We start from the raw sequence: 6,976 nt of genomic DNA on the forward strand, positions 1-6,976 counted from the left end.
AGATTAAATAATACTACTTATACTTCAGCGATATTATCTAGGTGTTATTTTATTGTATGTCTCGTACCATGTCTGTTGTTTGTGCTGTTCTTTTTACATCTCTTTGCAGGTGAGGAAGCCGACTGAAGATGTTTTATCATTATCTCCCTTTTATCTCCACTTTCTTTCATATTTTCTCCTTATTTTTTCCTTTCCTGTTCTACTTACATTGCAGTGTCTATATAATCTGTAAAACTCCCTGCATAATTATAATAAAGCAATTTACATGCATAAATCAAACGGAACACTATGACTATAGCCGTACTGCTCCACTTGTGAAACTAAAATCTGTTGGGCTCTTTTTGGCATCAAGACAATTATTCTTGTTGCCACATCGCTAGACAGGACACTGTAAAAAAAAAAAAAAAAAAAAAAAAAAAAACATTATTGATCACTTCTACACATCCATTACACCAGGCATCCCCAAAGTTGGTCCTCGAGGGCCGCTGTCCTGCAGGTTTTAGAGGTTTCCTTGCTCCAGCACAGCTGATTTTAATTGAAAGCTCATTAACAGGCTTTTGCTCAACTGCAATCATCATAATAGGCTGTGCTGAAGCAGGGAAACCTCTAAAACCTGCAGGACAGCGGCCTTTGAGGACCGACTTTGGGGATGCCTGCATTACACAAAGAGCCCAAGATCAAACTAACGCTCTAAAAAACTATGGTTACGTTAAACTGCATGAATAGATATGAAAGTGATCGGCGGCACCATGCTTTGAGCTACAGGCAGGTTGCCATGGTGACAGGTCTCCAAATGTTGCTCTGGGGTCATGGAGATAAAGTCTCACATAAGTGGATGTTATCTGAAAATTTTGATTTCTCTTATCCTATTTACTCACTATAAAAGTTTTCACTCAGTCTGTTTCACCTTGAAGGCCACATCATTCTCTGCGGGATGATGTTTGTAGACCAGATATAGCTTCTTCCCATAACAAACCAGATTCTTTCTCAAGGTTTATTCATAACATGTTACTGTTAACCAAAGTGTCTGTAATTTGTTTTGACTCCGACTACTTTTCCATTATTGTAAGTAAGGAGGAATGAATGCTGTGCCATAAGGGCTGTATGATGAACTGTTCTCTCTTTGCAAAGATATATGATTAATAAAATGCCGACTGAGTGAAATCCATCGATCTCTGTTTATTTAACTCAGATGAATATTTGAATACTTTTTTCCCCCAAATACAGCGGACAAATCCGAAATGTGCTTCTGCCATATTTGCTCCTTGTTTTTTTTCATTAGAATATGTGAATTTACAAGTTTGCTGCCGTGAGCAGGATACCTCCTTACTAGGAGACCACTAGCTTGCTTGACGTTTCCATGACAACCTAACTTCCATGAACTTGCATTGATTAGGCTTCAAAATAATGAAATAAAAATGCAAATATATGATATAGTAAAATAAAAAAAAAAAAGTCAAAATCATTTCCCAAAATATTTTTAAGAAAATTATAAATTGTGCAAAGTATTTTTAAAAAAAACTTCTTTAAAATCTCCCTCTCGCCACACTTACTGCGGTCATGATTCAATTTGAAAGAAGAAATCTCACTTAGAACCTAAAAATACCGTTAACAAAAAACATATTCTAAGGAAAGCAAAATAAATGCAGACAATAATTTTTTCTTAATATATATAACTTTATTTAAAATATTGTTACAATTTATTACTCTACACAACATTTTTTAAAACTTTTTTTTATTTTTATTTATACTGGTTAGTAAACCTTCAAAGACCTTTTAGATATAAAACCGTATTTATTGTTTTTAGCTTGTGTTTATTAGTCTATACACTCATTAAATGAGAAACCTCATGTTTTTTAAACACTTTTTGTGTTTAAGTGGTCGTCCAGGGAGCTGTTTCGCACGTGAATAGTGCCTCAATGGCTAAACACTATGAATGCATTAATCTTTATTATATCTGCTTAAATAAATAGTTTCTACGCTGAAGAAGGAAGAGTCCAGCTTTTTTGCCAGAACTCTTTCAAAAAACAACATTTTAGATATAAAGATCTTTTTTTTAACATGTTGCCTTCTTCCTGCCTTGGAAAACAATTAAAAGCAGATCATTTTAAGTAGGCAAACATTATAAACACATCCACCTGTCATGTCAGTTAAAGGTAGGAGACAGCAGATGCAAACACTGATGTGATCTTTGCCACCTAAACCCTGTAATATATAACAAAAAATTAAATGGAAGAATACTGAGCTCACAATAGAGATGCACCGAGTAGTTCGTCAGAACAAGTCAGATTTCCTGTCAGTTCAGAAAGTAAAGGTCGTAATAAGCCAAACACTCTTCAAGGTGGATGTTGTTACTGAAGTAAATATTAATGACGCATATCAAACTGATTTTGAAATGTTTAAAAAGCGAATCACAGGAAAACTTGGTCATTCAGTCAGCTGTTTTTAAATCAGGCAAAGTTTTAGTGGATAACAGGAAGAATGATCCAAGTTAGAAGCCAAGTTGCTGTTTTATCGTCATGAGCTTCCAAACAGTTATAAAAGTGCTAGATCTGAAAATTATGGTAAAGACAACACACAGAAACAGTGCAGTTTACATATATAACTCCTTTTATGCCCATTTAATCCCTTCCTGCCTCTACATCCTATATAAAACACTTCATACCCATGTATTTAGATCATTCAGTGCAAGTTTAAATTTCTAAGTAGAGTGTTTCATGAATTAAGTTGATAAATTTCATTTAACTTAACCACCATTACCTTACCCCATTTTCAATTCTAAGCTGTCGATAGAAGAAAACTGGTTTGCTGGGGTTCAGCTCATCATTAATGTGAGAGGTGATTACACATGGCAATTTATTCCAATAAACATCTAATCTTATATTTCGAAGGTTGTACTTTAATATCATACTAAACGCAGTATGGTAAAAAATATATACATATTTAGAGCAGTGCAGTATGGTAAATTACAATTATGTGTTAAAAATTACAATCACAAAAAAGACTTTATACATTTATTGGTAGGGTATTTATTCTAATATGGGATTCCTGCTCTATATAACAATAGATTTGACAGCTGGATGGGCTCTAAGTTCCTTTAATGCCAATACTGACTGTTTCAGGGAACTTAAGAGATAAGGGGAATAAAAACCTCTCGATTAATCATAACCGTAACTTTCAAGGCAGTTTTCTGGGATATTATCCCAGTTAAAAATCATGCAGCTCTGCAAAAACAATACATTTAAGCTGGTCCGTAATCACATGCTACACATGTACTGAGGTAACCCCCTCACATGCACTCTGGATTCCTCCATTACAGATACAGGTTAATTTTATTTCATAACATTCTTGATGTATTTTAATGGTGTTTAACTTTTCTTTTGTTCGACAAAATTGTTATATTTAAATTAGTGTGTATACATTTGATTTATTTCAACGATCCAGTTATTTTCTGTAGTTCCCAGGTTTTATATTTGGAATAATTTCATGATATAACATTTAGTGTAGTTTCTGACGTTACAGCCCTACTGGTTCAACTGGGATTGTTTTCAGACAAGGACTGGTGCTTAGCTGGGACCAGGAGAGTAAATTAATGAAAGAAAACATTGACAATGAGCATTTAAAACAAACTAAAAGAAATGTTTATAGTTATAATTTGAAACCAGATTTGGGGAAATTGGTGTTATCACAAAACCAAAGATTAGCCACCCAACTCCTATCGGTGCATCTCTAATGTACGCATCAGTGCAGGTGATACTCCAACTGAAGCAGAAAAACTGGCTAAACTCACCCAAACAAAAAGGAGTGTGCGCTTTGTGAAATGCTATGCATATCTAACACAAAACCCAGACGGTGCAGTTATTGAAGAAAATACTTTCATTTTACCTCCACTGTCACTATAGTTGCTGCACCAACATTCATGTCAATAAACTCCTATTTGAATTTTTGTTGTTTTCCATAAAATACAGCTTAATTAAAACCTCTGGTTATCCAGCATCTTAGACACAACAGGTTATCTCTCTATAAGACGTGCTTCTTTACATTCCTGTTAGATCTTTGCTTTTCATCATGACATTTACTTCACGGATTGGACAGACGGCAACTGACGGCATCAACATACACGTGTCAATGACTGAGCCTAAAAAGAAATCCGATACAGACGAGACAAAGCAAACCACAAACGTATATATATATTTTTTTCCAAAGCAACAAAAAGCAGCTTTCTAATAAATCTATTCACAGCAGCACGAGCCACGGGGACAGAGAACAAACATCAAACAGTGAGGAAAAATTAAAACAAAAAAACCCCCAAAACACAGCTCCGAATACATTATCAGGAGGAGCGAGTCGGTTGGCTGGCGGGAATAAAAGGAACAGAAGCTGCACTGCGCGTGTTGAGCCAACATGTTGCTGCCACGGCAACCGCATCCCCCTGCGATGACGGGAGACTAAACCTGGAGAGAGCGAGGGAGAAGAGGACAAACAAGGCAGTGCACACAATCACAGACCTCAGACAGTCTCTTCTCTTTATCACAAAGAAGGGGAGAAAAATAAATAACATCATGGCTGAGCAGCTGCAGCTCTCATATCATCTCCAAACGGGCCATTATTTTGGTGGTCCCGCAATCTGCACATCTGCAGCTTCTCATTCAAACCACCCATCATGCCCGTAACACAAAATGCTACGACATACCCGCGTTTTAGCCGTTTTCTAACCAGAAGGCAACTATTTCATGTCAGATATCTTGTGCTTCACTTAATGTTACTCTGTGCTTGTGTGGATCATGTCAGTCAGGCAACAAGACATAAACCCCATTAAGTCTAAATCTGTTCAGCATCTCTTCAAAAGCCCATCTTCATTCTACGGCTTTCACACCGACAGCTCATCAGTCGCAGCCAATCAGAGCCGACAGGCTTATCAGCAATGTCAACGACAAACACAGAGGACCCACTCAGGCAGCACAGGAGCACATGGCGGTGGCAGCCGGTTTACTGAAAGCTTGTTAGGATGGCAGAGAAGTACTTTCAACTTACGGTAAATGTAAAAAAAAAGAAAATCATCTGGATAATTCAAGCTCTAAAATACATAATGAACAGAAAAAAACAACAGTGATTTCAATTTGAGAGAAGGTTCAGGAATGACTAAGAATTATGAGCTGACATTAGGCATGGGCTGGGCTGAGACGCTATATGGTAAACAGTGTTGAAGCAAAATGTAAAACCAAAATCACTCATAATCCTAGCAATCTAAGATTCTAAATTCTCATTTAATTAACTTCCTGATAGGAAATGACAAAGGTATATAACAAAAGATACTATAAGAGGATCAAATTCCAACAAATATACACAAGCTTTTGTTTAGTTTTCAAAGACTGGATAATCGGAAAAAAAAAAAAAAAAAAATTCCCTTGTCAAAACTGAATGTGGAAAAAACAAAGCTTACTAGCTTCATCAGAATCTAACCTTTCTAATATTATATTCAGTATTTTGATGATTTATCTTTGGTGATGAGCCTCACGTCTTTATGGAGGCTGTGAGATCTTCTTCCATCACCATAATCCGATCTTTAAGGATCAGGTCAATTAGTAAATACCATACATGTCATTTCAAGTCAGAGGAAAGATGAATAAATTAAAATCTTGATTTAAACCCCAATATAGAACAACTTTGGCCTAACTTTATAGGTCCAAATTTAAATCTAATTTCCACCCTAGCTTATTGTATTTTTTTACATTTCTAAGACAGGTAATGTTCTTTAACATCAACAGAAAGGTTAATTTCTCTACCTGTTATATAAGACATGACTTTTACATATGTATTAATGTTACAACTAACAAAGATTTTTGATTTTCATGCAAAAATGTGGAAAAATACAAACTAAACATCATCTATATATATATTCAACTTTTCCAGTGCAGGATAAATAAGTAAAAATTAGAGAAATAATGCAGCCTTCTTTGAGCCAGCTGACAGACTGTGCACAGCAACAGGTGAACTAGATGTGGTGCTCTCTAGAGTCACATCTTAAGGTGATTATTTTTTAAATTAGGAATGATGGGAAACTTTGAATGGTACATTTAGAAAACCTTTTAATAACCCGATAGTTCAGATCAGCCCATGCCTGCTAGAGAAAAACCAGCAGCCCTTAACTGGTCAAACATAACTATATATGAAATCAAAACAAAGATGCATGCCACCTCCATCTAGGAAAACGCCATGTTAGACATGTACCCCTGCTCTCTGCAGCTCTGATCAGACTACACAGAAACACATAAATAAACCATCTGTTCATCAGAAACTCACAAAGGCTTTCTTTTTTTTATGTAAAATTGTTTCATGTGCAGCTGCACACGTGTAATACTGTATCCCGTGCAGAAGGAGGCGGATCCTCGGCTGCGTCGCCCTATATGCAGATGGTTGAGGTCACACACCTTCATGCACAGCTACTTTATCTCACACATACATCTTTCCTCCTGACTTGCTTAATAGACAAACTGCAGGAGACTGATACTTTTTGGGAGGCTTACAGACCCAGAGGGTTCACACTGAGCAGATTTCCATTTCAGTTCCCCATTTTAGACACTGCTGCTCCCTGGTGGAAGCTTAATGAACTGCAGCTCTGCACACAAACTCAGAAACCTGTCAGGTTCATATTCACAATCTGACATTGCATAAAGAGAGACATCTTATTAACATTAAAGCTTTGGATTGACGTATTTTGTTCAGAATGTCAACGCCGCCTCCTCTGCACTATCAAGCTCTGTCAAACTGCAGCTGAAATAGATATATATATTTATAACAAAAACACTTGGAATGAGGATAAATATTCATACGCTGAGATTAATGGCCGAGCGCCAACAGACGTCACTCTGTGTAGTGCGGGCTAGACCCGTTGACAAGGTGAAAGATGGGGATTAGTAAGAGATTCCTGACTGCGGTTCAGTGTTTCATTTCGGATTAAGAAAACAAATATTAC

The sequence above is a fragment of the Cyprinodon variegatus genome, unplaced genomic scaffold, assembly GCF_000732505.1.
Source record: "Cyprinodon variegatus isolate N-32 unplaced genomic scaffold, C_variegatus-1.0 Scaffold91, whole genome shotgun sequence".
Lineage (NCBI taxonomy): Eukaryota > Metazoa > Chordata > Actinopteri > Cyprinodontiformes > Cyprinodontidae > Cyprinodon > Cyprinodon variegatus.